General features: G+C 42.7%; 1 protein-coding gene across 4 annotated transcripts in view; it reads right to left on the bottom strand.

Annotated features, from left to right (window-relative positions):
• Positions 1-27064, bottom strand: part of LOC134356680 (twinfilin-2) — a 169505-nt gene that overhangs the window by 83602 nt on the left and 58839 nt on the right. The gene's annotated exons all lie outside the window — the stretch shown is intronic.

The following is a 27064-nucleotide window of genomic DNA, read 5'->3' as shown; positions in this document are numbered from 1 at the left end:
CCATATGGGTGCCCATAGCTACACCTTTAGTTTGGAGGAAGTGGGAGGAGCCAATGAAGAAATTATTAAGAGTAAGGACTAATTCCGCTAGACGGAGCAGAGCGGTGGTAGAGGGGAACTGGTTAGGTCTGGAATCCAAAAAGAAGTGGAGAGCTGTGAGGCCTTCCTGATGGGGGATGGAAGTATATAGGGACTGGACATCCATGGTGAAAATAAAGTGGTGGGGGCCAGGGAACTTAAAATCATCGAAAAGTTTCAGAGTGTGAGAAGTGTCACGAACATAGGCAGGAAGGGATTGAACAAGGGGGGATAAAACAGTGTCGAGGTATGCAGAAATGAGTTCGGTGGGGCAGGAGCAAGCTGAGACAATGGGTCTACCTGGACAGGCAGGTTTGTGGATCTTGGGTAGGAGGTAGAAACGGGAAGTGTGGGGTGTGGGAACTATAAGGTTGGTAACAGTGGATGGGAGATTCCCTGAGTGGATAAAGTCAGTGATGGTGTGGGAGACAATGGCCTGGTGCTCCTTAGTGGGGTCATGATCGAGGGGTAAGTAAGAGGAGGTATCCGCAAGTTGTCTCTGTGTCTCGGCTAGGTAAAGGTCAGTGCGCCATACTAGAACAGCAACCCCTTATCAGCAGGTTTTATAGTAAGGTTAGGATTAGTGCGGAGGGAGTGGAGAGCACAGCGTTCGAAAGGAGTGAGGTTGGAATGGGAACAAGGTGTGGTGAAGTCGAGACGGTTGATGTCCCGTCGGCAGTTAGCAATAAAGAGATCCAGAGGAGGCAGAAGACCAGAGCAGGGTGTCCATGAAGAGGAGGAAGGTTGAAGACGGGAGAAGGGGTCATCGGTGGGGGTGGGAGAGTCCTTGCTGAAGAAGTAGGCTCAGAGACGGAGCTGGCGGAAGAAGAGTTCAGCATCATGGCGAACGCAGAACTCGCTGAGGTGTGGGCGAAGGGGAACAAAGGTGAGGCCCTTACTGAGGACAGAGCATTCTGCCTCGGACAAATGAAAGTCCGAGAGGATGGTAAAGACCTGGCATGGATGAGAAATGGGATCAAGGGGGGAAGGGGGAGGGAGGCTGGTGGTGTCAGTGGAAAGGAGAGGGTTGGGGTGAGAGGAAGAAGGAGCCTCCAAGGGCCCAGGAATAACAATATGAATAACAATGCTCTACCACAACTCTGTCACCTTCCATCGAGCTAATTTTGTATCCAATTGGCTAGCTCACTCTGGATCTCATGTGATCTAATGTTCTGGACGAGCCTTGCCTGCAGGACCTTATCAAAGGTCCGCTTGGTACGCTTTGGAGTCTGCATCAAATTATTTTTTTTTAAAAAAACAGGCAAAGTGCAATTTATATTACTGTACCTTGACCAAATATCCAAGTTTTTTTTTAAAAAGTTAGTGATTCAAAAGTGCAATGTAGAAAGCAGGTGCATAAATGCTCTTGCTAACAGTAACTGGAAAAAGGTCATGTGTACTGGACCAGAATTTCAATACAGTTCCCAAAATTTAACCTTTTCTAGTTACCATTTCATTTATTTATCCATGTTATTATGGACCAGTACAGGGAGCCATTCTTCTGAATTCACTTTAAATTGCATAGTTCAGACACTATTTACAAACTGAAAAGCTAGAGTTCAGAATTAATACAATTCAAAATTGCATTAATTGTCTCTTGAGGTTGAACATTGTGTTAATTAGGGTGAAGAATCTCTGTGTGGGATAATTGCACAATTTTCCATTTTTCATTTACAGTAATTCACACTGAAAAAAATCATATTGTTAAAGTTAAAAATGGTTTTCTTTTGCAATTTGTACTGTACAAAATGGAGAAATCGCACTGTAATAGCGTCACTACGCTACAATCCTGTCAACTAACTCTCTGGACTTTACTGCCGGGAATGGCTCAACCTTTTTAAATTGTTTTTGATTGGTTATAAATTATAATAATATGTTAATCTAAATTTAATCCCCATTGTTTTGATGTCTTGATGGATGGTTTCCACCCAAAATGTTAACAGTTTGTCACAAAAACTGTGGGTCAACTGTCTAATAATAAGATGGCTTGAGTCGCAAAAATAGATTGAGGTGCTATTAGTTACAAAAATAGTGGAAAAACAAAAACTTGGACGTCCACATCAAAACAAGAAAAAAAAATACAATATATATACACAGCTTGCAATTGTCACCTGTCTGGTTAACAGCCGCCCTCAGACTAAACACAAAAAAAAACCCCAAAGCCTTGGTAACCCAAGGCTTATAACTGCTAAGCCCCTCCCCCTAGACCAACCAAAAGCTAATTAACTCAATTATAGAAACATAGAAACATAGAAAAATCTTTCATTTCACACAATCTGAAACTCTACTGCCAGTTCTCACAATAAACACATATACCTTATTATAGGATTCACCATTTCCCAGTTAAATAACTTAAATAAACCCCAAAACTTTACAAGATGAGTAATTAGGTAACATAACCCTTGACCCAGTTAAAGATGGTGTATCTTCCACCATCAGCACACCTGTGCAGGTTGCTGCTGCCTCTATGTAAGACAGCTCTGTGCAGCAGCTCTGTTTCAGACCCAGTGACTGTGGAGGAGAGAAACGTCAGATTATCATGACACTTCGGCAAAACACTTATTGGAAAGATGAATATGAATAAATTGACCTGAAATAATTAAACTGTGACATAGTGTGTTTCTTTTTTTCATACCTATTACTGCTGGGGATGAGTGTAAAATTGTGACTGTTGATTTATTGTGATGCGTGCACTCACCACAATAACAGAGGGGAATAATGTGTGTGGATGACCCTTTGAGTGTTTCACTGAGTGTGCCATGTGCCGTCCGTAATCAGTGTCGGGCCTTCGTCACACAGTTCCTTTCATCCTATAGATGTTGCTCAACCCACTTAGTTCCTCCAGCAGACTACTGCTATAAATTCTATTACAGACTTTGAACTACCATTCGAATGAGTCATGGCATCTTTCACGTCAGTCTGGTGTCAAGGTAAGGCAAAGAGAAATTATGGCATTGCGCTTGAGCATTTTATGGTATTTTGAACCAACCACCTTGACAAGCAGATGGAATAGTTTATTCCTTTAACAAATCTTGTCGTGTGATTTTGCATGTTATGAGTATTAATGTGCTTATATACTATCATTTTAAATTAGAATAAATAGGCATGTATGCATGTGCATGTTTCGAAGACAGATATGCATCATTACTATTTCTAAAAGGACTACAGTATATAAACTAATATGCAATTCAACAAGGCCAGAAACATGAGGAGGTTCATGCATACAGGAACATAACACAACATGAACATTTTGTAAAATTTCACTTGAAGAAATTATATCGTAAAATTAACAGAATACATCATACAAATGATAGGCATAAAACAGTTGAAATGATTTATTTTTACTTTATCTTTGATCTAAAGAGGAAAAGCTAAATCTGATTAAATTTGAGTAAGTGTGGAAGTGTTTTCCTAGAACTCATATCTCTAAAAGCAGGACATGCGTGTGTACGTGTACATGCTAAAAAGTTGGGGAGCGAAAGAGGAAGTGACTTACATCCCATTTTATAATTAAATGCCTCTCTCATATAGCCGACGGGTGGCGTAGTGGCATCAGTGCTGGACTTTGGGGCGTAAGGTCCTCAGTTCAAATCCAGCCGGCTCCCGTGCACACTTTCCATCCATGCTGGGTTGAGTGTTGAGCTAGCAACTCAACCTCATAAAAAAGAAACTGCCTGCTACAGAAACATCAACAGCAAAAAGTTGATGGCCTATGCTCTCTCATGAGTTTAAAGGCAATTTCTCTTCCTTCTTCTCTTTCATATATTCATATTTAACTAATTACAAAAAAACTTTTTCATCTGAGTAGTTCATGGGAAGAAAATTGATCATATAGAAAAGAAGTGCTTGCTCTAAATTTATGTCTTTGGAAGAGGAATTTTATGAACAAACCTTCTTCCCTGTTGTTTTAAAATGTATTTATATGGCAAACCAGCTTGGATATGATGGAACAAAGTGCATTCTAATTCCTTGCATTTCTAATGCACCAGGAACAATTATACATATTGGGCCAGATCCTATTGCAGACTGTGCTTACCATGAAGGGGAAGGCAACGGAACATCCACCAGTCCATGTATGTTGGGGGATATCAGTGGTGGAGAGACTCAGCAGCTTTAAATTCCTGTACACTAATCTGTACTGGGGCCAGCTCAGAGGTGCAATCAAAAAGGTGGTGCCCCAGCATCTGTATTTTCTGAAAAGGTCAAGGAGGTGCAGCATGTCACCAAACACACTATCAAGCTTCTGCAGATGCACTGTTCAAAGTCTCCTGACTGGCTGAGTCAATTGTCTGGTACAGCAATTTGAATGTGCAGATATTTAAGAAGCTGCAGAGTAATGCACTCAGCCAATACATACCAGAGATATCCCTCCTGACCACTTGTAGTATTTACATTATGTGTTTCCAACCTTTTTCAAGCCATGGTCCTGATGTTGGGAACCCCTGATCTACATGAACCTCAAGGCCATGGCATCTATCATCAAGGTCTCCACTATCTGTGCACCATTGGGTAGTAGTTAGAGAAGCCTGCAAACTGCCAGGTTCAAGAGCTTCAACCAATCTGTGCTGTGGCTGTGCCCTTCTGTCCTAGACTCTCCCAACATGGGAAACATCCCTTCCACATCTACTCTATCTAGGCCTTTCAACATTTGAAAGGTTTCACACCCCTGATAAAGTTTCAGGGAATGGGGGATTCTCAGATTCCTGTAAACAATGGGTTAAGTACTGACTATGTCTGTGACTGCACTGTGTTTGAATAATGTCTCACAGCTGCTTTCTTAGGAGCAAGATAAGGGTTAAAGTTCACCCAGATCCACAGAAGATGTCTCCTGGCTTTTCACACCTTTTGATTTTGACAAAAAGCAGTACCTGATGGAAATTAGACAGAACATTCCTTTCTTAATTAAAGCATAAATTTGACGGATGTTTTTATCTTTGTAATTAAGTTGTGGCTCCAACAAACCAGGTAGGACATTCCTTTCTTTAATTAAGGTGGCTGGAGTGTCTATCAAACTGATTGTTCTCATCTATTAATAGTCCATTGACTTGGCGGGATTGCTTATCAAACTGATTGTTCGTTTGTATCGGTGGCCTTATAACTTCTAACAATTCTGACATCAGGCAGTGAACTTGTTGAACCGCTGGCGAGGTGCTTCTCTCTCTGATGTCGGGTCCAAGTTCACTTGTCCGCTGAGCTCAAAGAAATAAACGGGTGAAAAGTAACGATATTTTTGTGCTGTCATTATTTGATCCAGCAAATTTATGTTTAAACCCCACCCCCCACATGCAGCACTAGCAAACCTTCCTGCTAGCATATTAGTACCGAAAAGAATGTGGAGGTGAGGAAGGACATTTCCCATGGTGGGGATATTCTGAACTAGAGGACACAGCCTCAAAATTGAGGGGTGACCTTTGAGAACGGAGGCAAGGAGGAATTTTTTTTTAGCCAGAGACTGGTGAATCTGTGGAATACTTTGCCATAGATTGCATTGGAGGCCAAGTCCATGGATATATTTAAGGCCAAAGTTAATACTTTTCTGATCAGTCAGGGCATCAAAGGATATAGTGAGAAGACAGGTGTACAAGGTTGAGTAGGATCCGGGATCAGCCATGATGGAATGGCGGAGCAAACACAATAAGCTGAATGGCCCAATTCTGCTCCTATGTCCATGTCCTACCTCCCTGTATGTCCTATCAACCCCATTAGCCTCCCGAATAATCTGGAGTTCATCCAGTTCCAGCTCAAACTCCTTAACACAGTCTGTTTGAAGCTGCAGTTGGATGCACTTCTTGCAGATGTGGTCATTAGGGACAATGGAAGACTCCATGCCTTCCTACATCTTGCAAGAGGAGCATTCCACTATCCTGCCTGGCATCTCCACTGCTCTAAATATGCAATAAGAACAAATAACCAAAAAAACCTACATACAGCCTATGCCTCTCCTCAATGAAGCCTTGATGAGCCAAAGTCTCAATTTCCCACTCAAACACGAGCCTAGTCACAAAGTAGCCACTCCGCTTAAGCGTAACTTTTTATTAGCCATTGTCAAATGCCTAATTAGGCACAATCTGATGTCTCCTTGAGAACTGTGGCATGAAATAAGTGCTGATTGCCCCTGCTTGTGCTTTAAAAAAACTATCTTGACGCAATGCAATGTCTCCTCAGGAACTGCAAATACATTTTGTATTGGTAGCTGAAAATGTTTATCTAGTTGCCCAGTTTCCTTAAATGCACATTAGCTAGCAACATACCACATCTCTTGAATTGTTTAAACTTTAGTTGCTAAGTTATTTTTAGTTATCAACTGCTTTGATCTGCCATTAGGATTGTTCTAATTTCAACAGAATGATGAGCTAAGAATCAATTTAGATCAACTTTTTTTAAGACATGATGTAATTGATTTCGTATGCCAAATGCAGTCATGAGCTAAACTGCATTTGATATTTTGAGTAATCCAAGTCCAAAAATTCTTAAAACAGTGGGCTGATACATGTAATGAAGACAGCAATCTATTGATATGTCACTACCACATATCCTAATAAAGGCTAAGGTTTTTGATAAAAGCAATTCATTTGGGCTTCAGAAAGAAATTGATGAATGGGAGAATTTAAAGGCTTATGATATTGAAGAGATAGAAGGATTAGAAAAGCAATGAACATTTTGAACTAGAGCTTTGTGGTGGTCAGATGGGAAGGGAAGAAAGGTTAGAATGGTAAAATGTACTGAATAATATGATTCTCTGTGGTATCCAGAAACACAGATAAACATCTTTAAATACAAGCAAGACAGTATACAAAAGAGGCTATGCAGGGATTAAACAGAAATACAAGCAGTTCACTTAATGTAAACCAACGAGTATTATAAAATGTTAGTTGGATCGACATTGGAAAATTGTTTGCAGACTTTGACAACTGTTATTATCAAGACACTGTACTTGTAGGACAGATGCAACATGATTGGCTAGTACACCATACAGTGTTGATAAAAGGCTTAAAGAAAAGGCTGTAAATACTAGTGCGATGCAGTTCATGTATTCAAAATACCAAAATATTATTTGAGGCTGCATATTTATTGAAAATCATATAGTATTTGGGTTGGACAGGCTTTTCATTTTTTAAAATTTGGTAAATCACTGATAAAGGAGACACAGACTAGGAACCTAAAACACAAGGAATAAATTCAAGAGGGTTTTAACCACTTGTATGGTCATTTGGATTTTAATTCTTGGTTGAAAGAACAGATGATGCTAAGGGTGTGAAGCCAAGCAGAGCTGCAGAACGGATGATGCCAATGAGAGAGAAGAGAGAGATTAACAAGAGAGAGAGATATAATTCAGTATGTGGCGTCTGCCACAGACAGTTTGCTTTGAACCTGAACTGTTCACTAACAAATCCTGCTGAGACAATAGGAAGTGTGAAGTTTGATGGACAGGTGATAACCCATCAGGGAGATAAAAATAGCCGGTTTGCTAAGGCACGACATACGTTGAAACATGCATGACAGACCCTGGAAAGAGCATTGTGCCCCACAAGTTGGTGGGAGTTTGGAGGACCGATTCGCGGGAATCGGACAGAGGCTCACAGGGTGTAAAGGTACGATTGGTGGGAACCTGGTGTGTGTTCGCCCTTGCCTGGGTACCGGGTTCACCACGGAAGAACGATCGCATCCGGAACGGAGGGGTCACAGTCGGTGACCACAGCGGGATCAGAAGGCGTCGAAAGGTTTGCCTGAAACCAACTGTATCTCTCACTCTCTCCCCAATGGTACAACAACAGCGATAACTTCAAACTACACTAGACTGAACTGAACTCTGCTTCACCTTAAGAGTGATCATTTTACCCCTAGACTGCGATAGAGCTTGGTTGATTCTTATTACCCTATTTCTGTATATATGTGTATACTATCATTGCTAACCTGTTACATTTATACCCTTGTGGTGAGTGTACTGTGTTACGTACCCCGTAACTGGGTTGCCAAACCAGCAGAAATGGATCACTCAGTTGGAGTCTGGATTACTAGAACTAAGAAAGTTTTATTAAAGAAACAAGCAACACAGTACTCTAATCAAAAGGATAATAAATGCAACAGTTCAGCAATGATAAACACACATGTACACAGAATTAAGATAACAAGATCAATCAAGCTCTATCATTGTCTAGGGGTAAATGACCAGTTTCAAAGTGACGCAAAGTTCAGTTCAGTTCGCAGTAATCGCTGCCGTGGGAGATGGACAGTGGGGGGAAGGAGAGAGAGAGCAAAACGAACGAATATTCAAACGGCTTCTACACACAGACCTTCCATATTCTTCGCAGTCAGCTTTCGTGCGAGCCCTTTGTGATGTCATCTGAGGTCACCGACCGTGACCCCTCCATTTCCAGATACGATCGTTTCTCTGCGGTGAACCTGGCACCCAGGCAAGGGTGGACACACACCAGGTTCCCGCCAATCGTGCCTTTCCACCCTGTGCGTCTATGGCTTGATCCCACGACCAGCCATCCAAAACTTCCCACCGACTTGTGGGAGACGCACCGCTTCCAGGGTCTCGTTACCTCGGGGTGTCGTGTGTGTTGCCTTAGCGAACCTGTCCCTTTTTATCCCCCTGCTGGGGTATCGCCTGTCCATCACTTCAAACACTTCAGAGTTCAAAGGGGGACCCGATCTTGACAGCTCTCCTTCCGTTACTCTCTCCCGTCCCTTCATTAACATCTCCAAATGCTGCTCCATTGTTTTCCTTATCTCTCTTTCTCCTGAAGACAGGTGGCAGACCAACTGCTGATCCCACTGGTGCCAGCACAGGCCAGCTAACATCTTAATCTATGTGTATTCTCGTCACACTTCCCACCTTTAAGGATTTTTACCAGGGTAAAAATTACAAACATGAATACATTATTTGATACACACAAATATACATCTTTATCAGCTATTTGGCTAATACAGCGAATTTGAAGTTGTCAACACCTGACAGACAGTCAGCCACCACATTTTCTGTTCCTTTTATATGTGTTATTAATAATCCCTTAGACCAGGCTCCAACTTAGCAAACTTCATAGTGGCCAAAAACACTGATGAATTGCGATCAATGTAACCTCTCATTGGGTTTCGTCCCGGACCACAATAACAAGGGTCGTCCCATTCTGACTTAGTTTTCTCTCGCAAGGGCTTAGTAGGAGGGGAAGGGGTAGTAACCGCAGAGTTATTGCAAAACTTCCTGCAGTACCCCACCATCTCCAAGAGCCTTCTGAGGGCCCTCTTGTCTGTCGGGGTTGGGATGTCAGAGATAGCCCGCACTTTAGCTTGCATCGCTGCCAGCTGCCCCTGTGTCACCACAATTCCCAGGTAAGTGACCTTCGTGCGGCCGAACTCATTTTTTTCAAGGTTCACTATCAAGCTGGCTTCAGACAGCCGTATTACATCGCCAATACACACCTCTGTGTTCGTCAGCCCTTTCGTCACTGAATTACTCATTCCATAGGGCTGTTGCTCGCTCGGCTGGCCTAGCGTAACAAACACCACCCAACGTCCCAGTTCTTTGCATCGCCTCGGGACAATCAAACACACGTGTGTGAGTCGTTTAATTACTTCTCCTAAAGAGTTGCTTTGTTCGGGGATTAAGGGAGAGACCTTATCAGCAGAGCTGGCCAAAACAATAGCCTTCTCCCATCTGGTCGATACCATACTCATCTTTTCAAAATGTTTTTTTCTCTTATCAGGGAGACCCTAGCTTCATTGATTTCCGCGCTAACACCGACTAGGTTTGTTAGCATATCAAAAGCCTGTGACCGTCTCAGTTTGCGTCTGCCATGATCAATAACATCCTTCCTCCTGGGCAGCCGGTCAACCTCTTTCATGATTCCACCAACTGTTTCCTCCAGCACCGCAAAATGTCCACCGGGGGGTACCTTGTGGGCCAGGTTAAAAATCTCATCCCCATAACTCTTTTGCACCACCCCCCATTCCTCATCTGCGGGTACGGTACTTGGTTTCTCTTTTTTCCTTAGCACTTCCTCCTCCACACAATAGCCTACTGGTTCCCTTGTTAATTCTGCGTCAGAGGGAGCTGTCTCCGCCAAAACCATCAGTCCCTCGTCTCGCTCCTGCACCTGCACAAATTCTTTCCTGGCTAATGCTAAGTCTGTCTCAGCTCCCTCACTATCTTTTGTTTCACTACACTCCTTTTCACTTTCTACCCCCTTCTCGTACAAGGCTGGCAGAAACGTCTCAGCTAAATTTACTACCACAGTCCCGTGATGAACCTGTGAGTCCATGGGCGGGGCCTCAATGCTGGCAGGCTGACCTGTCAATCTCACTGCTGGGAACACGATTCCCCCGGTGAGGTCATTACCGAGCAAGACTTCCACGCCTTTCATTGGTAATTCGGACCTCACCCCGATCATGACTAGTCCAGAGACCAGGTTGCTTTGTAAGTGTATCTGGTGCAAAGGGACTGCCTCTATCCCTTCCCCAATACCTTTGACCTTGACCTCCCCAGTCTGGGTCTCTGAGCTAAACTCTAATACACTCTTCAGTATCAGTGACTGACACGCTCCCATGTCTCTCCAGATCCGCACTGGAACTGGTTTTAATCCCTCCTTCACTGACACCAATCTGGCCGAGATAAACTTCTCGCGCCCTTCCTGAACTTTGGCAGACCTGTCCCATCCTAGCGGTTCGTTTACCAGCTCGATACACCCAGTCAAAATCGCCGTTTTTCCTTTTCCCGTCTCCTTCTTTGGGGCAAAGCACCTGGACGCAAAGTGTCCGACTTTCCCGCAAATATAATAGACGACCCCAGGAGACTTCCTACCAGACTGCTCCCGGTCTACCTTATCCTTCTCACTAGTCCCCGGCTTACTTTCTTACTTTTCTGGCAGACTGTCCCCGCCGTCCTGACTACCCTTCTGGTAGCCTTTACTCGGGGCAAACTTCATTTTATGCGTCAACGCATACTCATCCGCTAACTTAGCAGTTGCGGCTAACGTGGCTGCCTCTTTCTCATCTAGGTAGGGTCTCATACCCTCAGGGACACAACCTTTGAACTGCTCAATCAGGATCAGCTGTAGCAGTCTGTCATAATCCCCCTCTACCCCCTTCGAGGCGCACCAACGCTCACAATATGTCTGCATCTCACGGGCAAACTCTAAATACGTGCGGTCCCACTGCTTCCTCGCATTCCGGAACCTCTGCTGGTATGCCTCCGGGACCAACTCATAAATCCTGAGGATGGCCTCCTTCACCACCTCATATCTCTGGGCATCTTCCGCGGACAAAGCTGAGTAAGCTTGTTGGGCTTTCCCTTTCAGTACACTCTGAAGCAAAACAACCCACTTATCCCTCGGCCAGTCCTGACTTGTAGCAACTTTTTCAAAATGGAGAAAGTACCGATCCACATCGGTATCGTCAAATGGGGGAACCAGCCTAACCTCCTAGGTCGCCCGGAACCCTCCACCTTGGTTCGGCACGGGCCCCTGCTCTGCCCTTATCCTTAACTTCTCCAGCTTGAATTCCCTTTCCCTCTGTTTCTCCTCTTGCTCCAACTGTCTCTCTCTCTCTCCTGCCTTTCTAACTCTCTCTCCTGCCTTTCTAACTCTTCCTCTTTCTCCAGCCTTTCTAACTGTTTCTCTTTCTCCTGCCTTTCTAACTGCTTCTCTTCGTGTTCTAACTGCCATACCCGGAATGCGTGCTCGAGTCTCAGTTTTTCAAGTTGCACCTGTACCGCGTCTCCAGCAGGTTTTTCAATAGACACCACCTCCAGCTCCCATTGGGGAAACACACCTTTAGATACATAGTGCTCTACGATAGCTCTGTGCATCTCCTCTCTCCTCATTGACGACTTCTCCTTAGCAAGATTCAACCGTTTGGCCACAGCTACCAATTCCGCTTTCCTGGCATCCTCTAATACCTCCAAGGTCGGCGCCTTTATAAATTCCTCAGCCTCCATTTCTGCTGTTTGTCTTTTCTTTCTTTCGGGAATTTTAACCCAATCAATTTACTCCGTCCCAAATTTAGCGTTCAAAATCGCAGACGAGAACCCCACTTATGTTACGTACCCCGTAACTGGGTTGCCAAACCAGCAGAAATGGATCACTCAGTTGGAGTCTAGATTACTAGAACTAAGAAAGTTTTATTAAAGAAACAAGCAACACAGTACTCTAATCAAAAGGATAATAAATGCAACAGTTCAGCAATGATAAACACACATGTACACAGAATTAAGATAACAAGATCAATCAAGCTCTATCGTTGTCTAGGGGTAAATGAACAGTTTCAAAGTGACGTAAAGTTCAGTTCAATTTAGTTCAGTTCGCAGTAATTGCTGCCGTGGAAGATGGACAGTGGGGGGGGGGGGAAGGAGAGAGAGAGCAAAACGAATGAATATTCAAACGGCTTCCACACACAGACCTTCGATATTCTTCGCAGTCAGCTTTCGTGCGAGCCCTTTGTGATGTCATCTGAGGTCACCGACCGTGACCCCTCCATTTCCAGATACGATCGTTTCTCTGCGGTGAACCTGGCACCCAGGCAAGGGTGGACACACACCAGGTTCCCGCCGATCGTGCCTTTCCACCCTGTGCGTCTATGGCTTGATCCCACGACCAGCCATCCAAAACTTCCCACCGACTTGTGGGAGACACACCGCTTCCAGGGTCTCGTTACCTCGGGGTGTCGTGTGTGTTGCCTTAGCGAATCTGTCCCTTTTTATCCCCCTGCTGGGGTATCGCCTGTCCATCACTTCAAACACTTCAGGGTTCAAAGGGGGAGCCGATCTTGACAGCTCTCCTTCCGTTACTCTCTCCCGTCCCTTTATTAACATCTCCAAATGCTGCTCCATTGTTTTCCTTATCTCTCTTTCTCCTGAAGACAGGTGGCAGACCAACTGCTGATCCCACTGGTGCCAGCACAGGCCAGCTAACATCTTAATCTATGTGTATTCTCATCACAACTGTATTACTTATTTCTTGAATAAAACTTTATTAGCTCCTAGTAATCACAGAGTGTTCCATTTCTGCTGGTTTGACAACCCAGTTACGGGGTACGTAACAGCGTTAACAGACAAAGCAAAGTTTACCCCGAGTAAGAGCTACCAGAAGGGTAGACAAGAGGGCGGAGAAAGTCCACCGACAAAGCCAGAAAGTAAGCCGGGGACTGGTGAGAAGGATAAGGAAGACGGGAAGTAGTTTGGTAGGAAGTCTCCTGGTTTCGAATGCTATAATTGTGGGAAAGCTGGTGACATTGCGTCCAGGTGTTTTGCCCCAAAGAAGGAGACGGGGAAAGGAAAAACGACGACTCTGACTGGCTGTATTGAGCCGCTAGGGGAGAAAAGGTCTGATAGAGTTCAGGAAGGGCACGAGAAGTTTACTTCGGCCGGATTGGTGTCGGTGAAGGAGGGGTCAACCCCAGTTCCAGTACGGATCTGGAGAGACACTGGGGCTTGTCAATCATTGATCTTAAGGAGAGTGTTAGAATTTAGTGCAGAGACCGAGACTGGGGAGGTCAGTGTGATAAAAGGCATTTGGAAAGGGACTGAAGCAGTACCTTTGCACCAGATATACCTGAAAAGTGACTTGGTCTCCGGACCGGTCACGATAGGGGTGAGGTCCGAACTACCGATGGAGGACGTGGAGGTCTCACTCGGTAACGACCTTGCAGGTGGAGATGTGTACCCAGCAGTAAAGCTGACGAACAAGCCTGCCAGGACTGAGACCTGCCCATGAATTCACAGGTTTATCCCGCTTGCGCAGTAACTCGACGCATGTCGAGAAAGGCTGCCGAAGCGAATGTAGATTTAGCTGAGACGTTTTTACCAGCCTTGTACCAGGAGGGGTTAGAAAGTGAGAAGAAGGAGCATAGTGGAGCGGAAGGAAGTGAGGGAGTTGAGGTAGATTTATCATTAGCGAGGAAGGAATTTATACAGGCACAGGAACGAGACGAGGAGCTGATGGTTTTGACGGAGACAGCTCTCTCCGAAGCAGAAATAAAAAGGGAACCAGTGGTAACCAACCCCCTCCAGGCGAGATTCCATGGTTCGTACAAAGTGATTAAAAAGCTAGACTCTTTGAATTATGTTATTGAAACGCTGGACAGACATAAACTGACACAATAGTGCATATTAATATGTTAAAAGCTTACCACGATGAGAAAGCAGATCTAATCGGTGTTATCACAAAAATAAATGAGGCTGGGGTGTCAAATGATAAGGGGAAAACCCATCTTGAAAAGATAAATATGGTGCCGACCAGATTGGAGAACTCTATTGTTTTGGCCAACTTTGCTGGTAAGGTCTCTCACTTAACCCCTGAACAGAGCGAGCCGCTGATAAAGCTAATTAACCGGCATGCAGATGTTATACCTGTATATTAGTGTATATTTTATAATGTGTATTCATGCCTGTAATTTTTACCCCCGGTAAAAATTCTTTTAAGGGTGGGGGTGTCATGTGTGAAGCCAAGCAGAGCTGCAGAACAGATGATGCTAATGAGAGAGATAACGAGAGACGATGGAGAACCATTCAAAATGCTAATAAGAGAGAAGAGAGAGATTAACAACAGAGAGACACATAATTCAGTATGTGGCGTCTGCCACAGACAGTTTGCTTTGAACCTGAACTGCTCATTAACAGATCCTGCTGAGACAATAGGAAGTGTGAAGTTTGATGGACAGGTGATACCCCATCAGGGGATAAAAATAGCCGGTTTGCTAAGGCACGACACATGCCATGAGACCCTGGAAAGAGCATTGTGCCCCACAAGTTGGTGGGAGTTTGGAGGATTCACGGGAATCAGTCAGAGGCTCACAGGGTGTAAAGGTACGATCGGTGGGAACCTGGTGTGTGTCCGCCCTTGCCTGGGTGCTGGGTTCACCATGGAACAATGATCGCATCCGGAACAGAGGGGTCACAGTCGGTGACCACAGCGGGATCAGAAGGCATCGAAAGGTTTGCCTGAAATCAACTGTATCTCTCACTCTCTCTCTCTTCCAACGGTACAACAACAGCGATTACTTCGAACTACACTAGACTGAACTGAACTCTGCTTCACCTTAACACTGATCATTTTACCCCTGGACTGCGATAGAGCTTGGTTGATTCCTATTACCCTATTTCTGTATGTATGTGTATACTATCATTGCTAACCTGTTACATTTATATTCTTGCGGTTAGTGTACTGTATTACTTATTTCTTGAATAAAACTTTATTAGCTCCTAGTAATCACAAACTCCAACGAGTGTTCCATTTCTGCTGGTTTGACAACCCAGTTACGGGGTACGTAACAAATGAAATATTTAAAAGAGAATATTACAGAACAGATACAAGCAAGGAAATAGAATTAGAGATCAGAATAAGACAAAGGTTTGGGGTTTGACAAACTAAGTGATGCAAAAGAGCTCTTACTTTGCTCATCATGCTTCTTGTGGCTCTCTGGCAAAATAACTGAGTTTTAAAATCATAAAAAAAAATTTAAATCTATGCTATTTATTGACCTAGCTGCTAAGAATATTAGATTCCTCCTATCCACTTTTCATCAATGTATGCATTTCGATTAAATCTTCCTTCAGCTAACTACTTCAGAGAAAATAATAGCTCTCTTAATCCAGTCAGTCTTCCTTCATTCCTACAACTTTCAATCCCTGGCAACATCCTAATAAATTTTCTCCTGTGCCTCTCCATAGTATTTTGCAACCAGCACTGCACTCATGTCATTGCCTAATTTTGGTTTAAGTTTCAGCACCTTTCCCATCATTGTAAATCAATAATAAATCACTATTCAATGTCTTATCCATTCATGAAAAGTATCCAATATGATCTTCTGACCATTTTATCAACATTCAATGATCTATGAACTTTTACAAGTTCTCCAAGTTCCTTTATGCGATTATTAATTTTGTATTCTCTTGACTTGCTTGCCTTCCCATGCAATAACTCTGCACTACATTAGATTGAATCCCATTTGCAGCTTTTTAGTCCATCTGGCAGTTCAGGGATATTTCATTTAAGATGTTTTTGCACCATCTTAAACTTATTTCTTAATGATAGTTCTTGCATTTTGGTCAAAATCATTGGTATATACAAAAAAAATTGCCATTCCCTGTGAACTCAAATCTGCATCTGTCAGCCAACTTTTTGCCCATTCTTGCTTCAATGTTAGTTTAAATAGCAGCACAGCATCTGAAAAGGAGAGAACATGAAGCTATAAAGTGAACATTCTTAAAACTAGCTGCATAGTAATGTGCCAAACAAGACTGAAGTAAATAGTCCAATTTAAATCCACATTTGTTAGTGTCTAAAAGTTAACATAGTATGAGGTACAAGCATGATCAGAACAACAAGAATATGAGTACTTTAAGATTGAATAGAATTTGCAGATGATACCAATATTGTTGGAGGGGCAGGTAGCGTTGAGGAAACAGGTAGGCTGCAGAAAGACTTAGGCAGATTCGGAGAATGACCAAGAAAATTGCAAACCAGAATCAGGTTTATCACTGGCATATGTCGTGAAATTTGTTAACTTAGCAGCAGCAGTTCAATGCAATACATAATATAGAAAAAAAATAATAGTAATAAATAAATGAATCAATTAACCATATAACAATTACAGCACTGAAATAGGCCATCTCGGCCCTTCTAGTCTGTGCCGAACACTTACTCTCACCTAGTCCCACCGACCTGCACTCAGCCCATAACCCTCAATTCCTTTCCTGTCCATATAGCTATCCAATTTAACTCTAAATGACAATATCAAACTTGCCTCAATCACTTCTGCTGGAAGCTCGTTCCACACAGCAACCACTCTCTGAGTAAAGAAGTTCCCCCTCATGTTATCCCTAAACTTTTTCCCTTTAACTCTCAACTCATGTCCTCTTGTTTGAATCTCCCCACTCTCAATGGAAAAAGCCTATCCACGTCAACTCTATCTATCCCCCTCATAATTTTAAATACCTCTATCAAGTCCCCCCTCAACCTTCTACGCTCCAAAGAATAAAGACCCAACTTGTTCAACTCTGTAACTTAGGTGATGAAACCCAGGTAACATTCTAGTAAATCTTCTCTGTACTCTCTCTATTTTTTTTGACATCTTTCCTATAATTCGGTGACCAGAACTGTACACAATACTCTAAATTTGGCCTTACCAATGCCTTGTACAATTTTATCATTACATCCCAACTCCTATATTCAATGCCGATTTATAAAGGCCAGCATACCAAAAGCTTTCTTCACCACCCTATCCACATGAGATTCCACTTTCAGGGAACTATGCACCATTATTCCTAGATCCCTCTGTTCTACTGCATTCTTCAATGCCCTACCATTTACCATGTATGTCCTATTTTGATTAGTCCTACCAAAATGTAGCCCCTCACATTTGTCAGCATTAAACTCTATCTGCCATCTTTCAGCCCACTCTTCTAACTGGCTTAAATCTCTCTGCAAGCTTTGAAAACCTACTTCATTATCCACAACTCCACCTATCATCTGCGTACTGACTAATCCAATTTATCACCCCATCATCCAGATCATTAACGTATATGGCAAACAACATTGGACCCAGTACAGATCCCTGAGGCACACCACTAGTCACCAATCTCCAATCTGACAAACAGTTATCCACCACTACCCTCTGGCGTCTCCCATCCAGCCACTGCTGAATCCATTTTACTACTTCAATATTAATACCTAACGACTGAACCTTCCTAACTAACCTTCTGTGTGGAACCTTGTCAAAGGCCTTACTGAAATCCATATAGACAACATCCACTGCTTTACCCTCATCAACTTTCCTAGTAATCTCATCAAAAAATTCAATAAGATTTGTCAAACATGACTGTCCACGCACAAATCTATGTTGACTGTTACTAATCAGACCCTGTCTATCCAGATACTTATATATAATATCTCTAAGAATACTTTCTATCAATTTACCCACCACTGACGTCAAACTCAGAGGCCAATAATTGCTAGGTTTACTCTTAGAACCCCTTTTAAACAATGGAACAACATAAGCAATACGCCAGTCCTCCGGCACCATCCCCATTTCTAGTGACATTTGAAATATTTCTATCAGAGCCCCTGCTATTTCCACACTAACTTCCCTCAAGGTCCTAGGGAATATCCTGTCAGGACCCGGAGACTTATCCACTTTTATATTGCTTAAAAGCACTAGTACTTCCTCTTCTTTAATCATCATAACTTCCCTATCTGTTTCCCTTATCTTACACAATTCAATATCCTTCTCCTTAGTGAATACAGAAGACAAGAAATTGTTTAAAATCTCCCCCATCTCTTTTGGCTCCACACATAGCTGTCCACTCTGATTCTCTGAGGGACCAATTTTATCCCTCACTATCCTTTTGATATTAATATAACTGTAGAAACCCTTGGGATTTATTTTCACCTTACTTGCCAAAGCAACCTCGTATCTTCTTTTAGCTTTTCTAATTCCTTAAGATTCTTCTTACATTCTTTATATTCCTTGAGCACCTCATTTACTCCATGCTGCCTATATTTATTGTAGCTATCTCTTTTTTTCCGAACCAAGTTTCCAATATCCCTTGAAAACCATGGCTCTCCCAAACTTTTAATCTTTCCTTTCAACCTAACAGGAACATAAAGATTCTGTACAATCAAAATTTCGCCTTTAAGTGACCTCCATTTCTCTATTACATTCTTCCTATAAAACAAATTGTCCCAATCCACTCCTTCTAAAGCCTTTCGCATCTCCTCAAAGTTAGCCTTTTTCCAATCAAAAATCTCAAACCTGGGTCCAGTCCTATCCTTCTCCATAATTATATTGAAACTAATGGTATTGTGATCACTGGACCCGAAGTGCTCCCCAACACATACCTCCGCCACCTGCCCTATCTCATTCCCTAACAGGAGATCCAACACTGCCCTTTCTCTAGTTGGTACTTCTACGTATTGCTGCAAAAAAAACTATCCTGCACACATTTTACAAACTCCAAACCATCCAGCCCTTTGACAGTATGGGCTTCCCAGTCTACGTGTGGAAAATTAAAATCTCCCAATCACAAACTTGTGCTTACTACAAATATCTGCTATCTCCATACAAATCTGATCCTCCAATTCTCGCTCCCCAGTGTATGTATATTGTATAGATTAAAAATCATGCAAAAACATAAATAATATATATATATTAAAAAAGCGAGGTAGTGTTCACGGGTTCAATGTCCATTTCGGAATCAGATGGCAGAGGGAAAGAAGCTGTTCCTGAATCATTGAGTGCATGCCTTCAGGCTTCTGTACCTCCTTGCTGATGGTAAAAGGGCATGCCCTAGGTGTTGCAGGTCTTTAATAATGGATGCTGCCTTTCTGAGGCACCGATCCTTGAGGATGTCCTGGTACTTTGTAGGCTAGTACCCAAGATGGAGCTGACTAAATTTACAAAACTCTGCAGCTTCTTTCGGTCCTGTGCAGTAGCGCCCCCACCTCCCCTCCCCCACACCAGACAGTAATGCAGCCTGTCAGAATGCTCTCCACGGTACAACTATAGAAGTTTCTGAGTGTATTTGTTGACATACCGAATCTCTTCAAACTCCTAATGACGTATAGCTGCTGTCTTGCCTTCTTTATGTTAAATGCTGAGCTATAGTTGATGAAGAGCATCCTGACATTGTCCGGTGGCCTAAGGTTGAGTGAAGAGCCATTGAGATTGTGTCTGCCATTGACCTATGGTGGTGATAGGCAAAATTGTAGTGGGTCCAGGTCCTTGGTCAGTCTAGTCATGACCAACTGCTCAAAGAATTCCATTACTGTAGCTGTGAGTTCTACTAGGAGATAGTCATTGAGGCTACTCACATTATTCTTCTTAGGCACTGGTATAATTGTTGCCTTTTTGAAGCAAGTGGGAACTTCTGCCCCTAGCAGTGAGAGGTTGAAAATGTCCTTGAATACTCCTGCCAGCTGGTTAGCACAAGTTTTCAGAGCCTTGCCAGGTACTCTGTCAGGGCCTTCCGCCTTGCGAGGGTTCACCCTCTTTAGAGACAGCCCAACATCGGCCTCTGAGACAGAGAACACAGGGTCACCAAGTGCTGCAGGGATGTTCACAGCTGTAGTTATATTCTCCCTTTCAAAACGGTAGTGAAGCATCGCTGCCATTCATGCTATTGGGTTTTGCTTTGTACGATGTAATGTCTTGCAAACCCTGCATCCGATGTCGCCTCCAACCTCATTCGAAATTCTCTTTGCCCTTGAAATAGCCCTCCGCAAGCCATGCCTGGTATTCTGATACAGACCTGGGCCTTGAATGCCACAGATCTAGCCTTCAGCAGACGACTCAAAGGCGGCTTAAAAAAGTAACTTCGATAAATTAAACTACAAGGTTTAAATTTTTTAAGATTAAAAAAGTTATGGAACTGGAGCCAAGTTTGTAAAGAATGCTTAATCACAGGGTATAAATTTAAATTAGCAGCTTTAGCTAATTGTATAGGTAAAGCAGCTCCCAATAACGAGGTTAAATAAAACTGTTTCACAGGTTTCAATTCCAAGTCTACCCAAATTGGCCGATCGTTCTTATCAACCCAGTGATGTCCCAATAGGACATATGTCGTACATTAAAAGCCCAGTAATACATTCTTAAATTAGGCAAAGCGAGGCAGGAACACTTCTGTTGCATCTGCACAGTTTTCCAATCAAGGGTAAATTAACATTTTCCCTAATTATTGCTTCTGATTCACTCTAGAGCTTTTGGCAGTGTTAGGGCTTTGCAAATGCCACTCTCATTATGACACCCTATCAAAGTGTGACAACATACATATAGAAAGTGAAAAAAAAATTGGTAAAGGATAAGGAAAAGCGATGTTCAACATCAAAGAATGTTGAATAGGAAAGATGTCAATAAGGTTGAAAGAATGCAGAAAAAAATTTACAAGGATTTTGTCAGAGTTGAGCAACAGTTATCGGGAAAGATTGAATAGGTTAGTACTTAATTCCCTAGAACGTAGAAGATTGAGAGAAAATTTGATAAAGTACACAAAATTATGAGAGGTGTAGAGAGGGTAAATGCAAGCAGGCTTTTTCCACTGCGGTTGGGTGGGACTATAACTAGAGGCCATGGGTGAAGGGTGAAAGGTGAAATATTTCCAGCAAGATGACAGCTACTCTGGCTCCAATCTTTTTTTAAAAAAAATACAATTGCAAGTCACCGCTGGATACCAAGAACATCAGATACTGCAGGACTATCAGTACATTTCCATAACCTTAGACAAATCAGAAAGGATAGGATTGGCCTGCTAATGGGTTAAGATGCATGATTTTGACATGGCAATACAGAAGACCGGATGGGCTTGATCAGAAATAGCTTGATGAATTTAGAGCGATTCCATCAGCAAAATTATGGGCAAGAGTGGGTGATAAAGGAACATTAGCATTGTGATGAAGGAAGAGAGATCTAAGGGATTCTCTGAGTTTATGGATAAATCATCAGATGAACTATCAATGTAGCACATATTGAACAATCAGAGTGAATTAAACAGCCAGATACAATCTTGATAAGGCAGTAAGGTGGCATAATGCTGGCCACAGACAAATTTGAATCCTACCACCATAGCTGTGGAATTAAAACTAAAATAATTAAATTAAGGAACAGTAACCATAAAATAGATTGTTATAAACACCTTTCAGCCCATGAAAGGTGCTGGACTTACAGCCCTCTTGTGACTTCAGGGTAAAGACACTGAAAAGCAAAATATGCAAATGCAGAAATCCGAAAATAGAAATAAAAGTGATGTAATTATTCAACAGATTAGACAGCATCCGTGAAGAGAGAACTTTTCAGTTCTGATGGAAGGTCAGTCTAAAATGTTAACTGTTTCTCCTGAGATGCAGCTTGCCTGCTGAGCATTTACACCATCTTCTGTTTTTGTTACCAGCAATGTGATTATTACTTGCCTAACTACTCAGTTCAGAGACAATTCAAGGTGGACAATAAATGATAGTATTGTTTGCAAAGTGAATGAATAATTCAAAAATTCTGGCAGTAGATACACAGTACCAGCCCCAGCTAACAGACTTATAAATGTTTGAGACATTTTATAGATATTCACGAAAGTCTTCAACAGGAGGTTTCTAGAGGTGCATAATATGGGCAAAGAGAAGAACATGCCAAGACCAGGATCGGCAAAAACGTAAGATGATGGACAATTTAAGAATCAGCAGCATTTTTCACAACTTTGGAAGGCATGATGATCAAGAAGACATTAACATACACATGGATTTGGAGTAGAAATTGGCCACTCAGTTCCTCAAGCCTGTATTGTAAAACATTTAGATCATAGCTAATCTGATTATAACCACAACCTTTTGTCCTTGTGTACCAGCAGAAACATTTTGCTCCTTTTGTTTTCATTTCTGCTTCAAAAATATTCAAAGACATTACTTCCACTGCCCTTTGAGGAAGAGAATTTCGAAGACCCACAATGTATCACAAAATGGATTTCACTTCATCGCTGTCATGAAGCAATTCCTTATTTTAAGTAGTGTAAAGAAACACGTTCTCCATAACCACCCTATTATTTGTAAAAATGTACAAGAGAACAGTGCAGTCTGAAACATGATTTCAAGGATTTCAGCCCAAAACTTCAACTCTTTATTCCCCTCAATAGATGCTTGCCTGAGCTCCTCCAGCATTTGTGTGTGTTACTCTGGATTTCTAGCATTTGCAGAATCTCATGTTTTTGACTTGTAATGGCTGAATTGTAAATAAAATAGAAAGAAATGCATTTCATGCAAACATATGTCCCCAGAAACTCTGAAATGTTATCCATGCTTTTCATATGTGCAATGGAAATATTTACTTCAGTACTAGCTACATGCTTTCATTCTCTGACACAACCTCATGATGTTGTTCCATCAGTCCTGTCCAGCCAAACCCATTAGCTACAGACACTATTTTAAGCACAGCCTGCAGCTGTCAACACTTTCTACAGGAAGGTGACAAGTCACATCATGCCACTCTAGTCACCTGACATCATTGCTTGTTCAGTACTGACCCCTCAAAATCCTGAGTCGCTTCATACAGCTCATACATAATAAAATTCCAACAAAACATATGCTATTTTTAAATGTGTTTTTCTTGTATTGTAGCAACAAGCTTGGTATTAATTAACAGAAAGGTCATCTCTACTAATTCAAATCCACATTAACAATTTAGATCATCTTCTGATATCAAATATCTGATAACGACAAAATAATCGAACACAGGATGAGTAAAATTTACATTTTAAATGAACGTGCCTTCCTCAACTTCATCACCTTTACAAACCTCGCGTGATAATTAGATTGGCAAATGGTTTAAGGCATCTTCCAGTGTCACAGTAATCAGCCTCCAGAGTCAGGCACACATGACTAAAAGCAAACAAAGTTCCACTTCTATATCTTATACCAGGAAAATCAAGGTTAGGTGGGAAAGAGGTGCTAAGTGTTAATGGTTAGTAGCAAACTATTTAGACATCAAGCACAAAATAGAGCATACTGGGAATTACAAATTCATATATTTTATCTACATAGTGTAATCTATTTAATCAAGGTTACCCAGTTTGCTACTTTGGCTATGGCTTTTTTTTGTTTCTCCAACCAACAAGAGATAATAAATAAGAAAATCTGCAGATGCTGGCAATCCAAACAACACACCCACACACACAAAATGCTGGAGGAACTCAGCAGGCCAGGCCTATGGAAAAAAAGTACAGTTGATGTTTTGGCCGAAACCCTTTGGCAGAACGGATAAGAAATACGAGATAAGAGATAATGGATGCACTTGTCATGATCTTTCAAGATTCGCTTGATTCTGGCATGGTCCCAGTGAACTGGAAAATAGCAAATTTCACTCCACTCTTTGGGGGGGGGGGCGGGAGACAAAAGAAAGGAAATTATAGGCCAGTTAACCTAACATCAGTGGTTGAGAAAGTGTTGGAGTCCATTGTTAAGGATGAGGTTTTGAGATACTTGGAGACTAATGATAAAGTAAGTCAAAGTCTATTACAAACCGATGGACTCTCATAGCTACCTAGACTACACTCCAACACGAGGAAATCTGCAGATGCTGGAAATTCAAGCAATACACACAAATGCTGGCCGAGACCCAAAACGTCGACTGTACCTCTTCCTATAGATGCTGCCTGATCTGCTGCGTTCCACCAGCATTTTGTGTGTGTTGCTAGACTACACTCATTCCCACTCTACTACTTGTAAAAACACCATCCCCTTCTCTCAATTCCTCTGTCTCTGCTGCATCTGCTCTCAGGATGAGGCTTTTGTACAACAAAGGAGATGTTCTTTTTCAAAGAAAGAGGCTTCCTTTCTTCCACCATCAAAACTTCCGCCAACCACATCTCTTCCATTTTACACATGTCTACTCTTACCCCATCCTCCCACCACCCTACCAGGGATAAGGTTCTTCTTGACCTCACCTACCACCCTACCAGGCTCTGCGTCCAGCACATAATTTTCCAAAACTCCTGCCACCTCCAATGGGATCCCACCACTGAGCACAGCTTTCCTTCCCCCTCCTATGCTTTCCACAGGGATCACTCCCTACATGACTCCCTTGTCCATTCGTCCCTCCTGGCAAGTGGAACAAGTGCTACATCTACCCCTACACCTCCTCCCTCACTACCATCCAAGGTCCAAAACAGTCCTTCCAGGTGAGGTGACACTTCACTTATCAGTCTGATAGGGTCATTTACTGTGTTCATTGCTTCCAGTGTGGCCTCCTGTACATCGCTGAGACCCAATGTAGATTGGGAGACCGCTTCACCAAACAGCTACACCTTCGCTAGAACAAGCAGGATCTCCCAGTGGTCACCTATTTTAATTCCACTTCCCATTCTGACACGTCCATCCATGGCCTCCTCCACTGTCTTGACGAAGACACACGCAGGTTGGTGGAACAACACCTTATATTCCGTTTGGGTAGCCTTTAACCTGATGGCATGAACATCCATTTCTCAAACTTCCAGTAATGCCCCCAAATCCCCCCACCCCTTCTCACCAATCAACTTCCCAGCTCTCGACTTCATCCCTCCCCTCCAGGTTTCACCAATCATCTGGTGGTTCTCTCCCCACCTTTTAAATCTACTCCTCAGCAGTTTTTCTCCAGTCCTGCCAAAAGGGTTTTGGCCCAAAACGTCGACTGTACATTTTTCCATAGATGCTGACTGGCCTACCGAGTTCCTCTAGCTATGTGTGTTTCTTGAAAGTCCGCGTGGTTTCTGTAAAGGGAAATCTTGCCTGATAAGAGTTCTTTGAGGAAGTAACAAGCAGGATGGACAAAGGAGAGGCAGTGGATGTCATTTACTTGGATTTTCAGAAGGCATTTGATAAGGTGCCACACTAGGCTGTTTAACAAGATAAAATCCTATGGTGTTACAGGAAAGATTCTGGCATGGACAGAGGAACGGCTGACAGGCAGAAGCCAGCGAGTGGGAATAAAAGGGCCTTTTCTGGTTGGCCGCCAGTGACTAGAAGTGTTCCTCAGGGATCAGTAATGGGACTGCTACTTTTCACATTGTTTGTTAATGATTTAAAGAGTGGAATTGATGGCTCTGTGGCAAAGTTTGAAAATGATATGAGGATAGGTGGAGGGGTAGGTAGTGCTGAGGAAGCAATGTGATTGCAGAATGGGCAAAAACATGGCAGATACAGTGTTAGGAGATATATGATAATGCATTTTGGTAAAAGGAACAATAGTGCAGACTATTATCTAAATGGGGAGAAGGTTCAAAAATCAGAGATGCAGAGGGACTTTGGAGTCCTTGAGGAGGTTAATTTACAGGTAGAGTCTGTGGAAAAGGCGGCAAATATAACGTTGGCATTTATTTCAAGGGGAAGGGAATATAAAAGCAAGGAGATAATGCTGAGCCTTTTAAAGACACTAGTCAGGCAGCACTTGGAGTATTGTCAACAGTTTTGATCCCCATATCTCAGGACAGATGTGTTGTCCATTGGAGAGAGTCCAGAGCAGGTTCACGAGGATGATCTCAGGAATGAAGGGGTTAACATGAAGAGCGTTTGGCAGCTTTGGGCTTGTACTCACTGGAATTTAGATGAATGCAGGGTAATCACATTGAAACTCAACAAATGTTGAAAGGACTAGATAAGGTGGATGTGGAGAGGATATTTCCTATGCATAGGGGGTATCCAGAAATAGAGGGCACAACCTCAAAATTGAGGGGCGACCGTTTAGAACAGAGGTAAGGAGAAATTTTTTAGCCAGAGAGTAGTGAATCTGTGGAATGCTCTGCCACAGATTGCAGTGGATATATTTAAAGCAGAAGTTGACAGTTTCCAGATTGTCTGTTGATAGCCTGCTCCATTATTCCATCAAAGGATGTGGCGAGAAGGCAGATGTATGAGGTTGAGTGGGATCCAGGGTCAGCCATGATGGAATGCTGGAGCAGACGATGGGCTGAATGCCCTAATCTGCTCCTATGTCTTATGGTCTCACACAGTTTTTGTCACATTTTTCTCAGACATGGCCTCCTCTACTGTCAAGATGAAGCCACACTCAAGTTGGATGAACAACACCTTATATTTCTTCTGGGTAGCCTCCAACCTGATGGCATGAATATTGATTTCTCTAACTTCCGTTAATGCCCCTCCTCCCCTTCTTACCCCATCTCTTATTTATTTATTATTTCTTCCCTTTTTTTCCTCTCTGTCCCTCTCACAATAACTCCTTGCCTGCTCTCCATGTTCCTCTGGTGCTCCCCTCCCCCTTTCTTTCTCCCTAGGCCTCCCATCCCATGATCCTCTCCCTTCTCCAGCCTTGTATCCCTTTTGCCAATCAACTTTCCAGCTCTTAGCTCCATCCCTCCCCCCCTCTCTTCTCCTATCATTTTGAATCTCCCCCTCCCCCTCTCAAATCTCTTACTATCTCTTCTTTCAGTTAGTCCTGACGAAGGGTCTCGGCCCGAAACGTCGACTGTACTTCTTCCTATAGATGCAGCCTGGCCTGCTGCGTTCCACCAGTATTTTGT

The sequence above is a fragment of the Mobula hypostoma genome, chromosome 15 (assembly GCF_963921235.1).
Source record: "Mobula hypostoma chromosome 15, sMobHyp1.1, whole genome shotgun sequence".
NCBI lineage: Eukaryota > Metazoa > Chordata > Chondrichthyes > Myliobatiformes > Myliobatidae > Mobula > Mobula hypostoma.
Note: the sequence above shows the minus strand (reverse complement) of the source record. Positions and strands in the feature narration are given on the sequence as shown.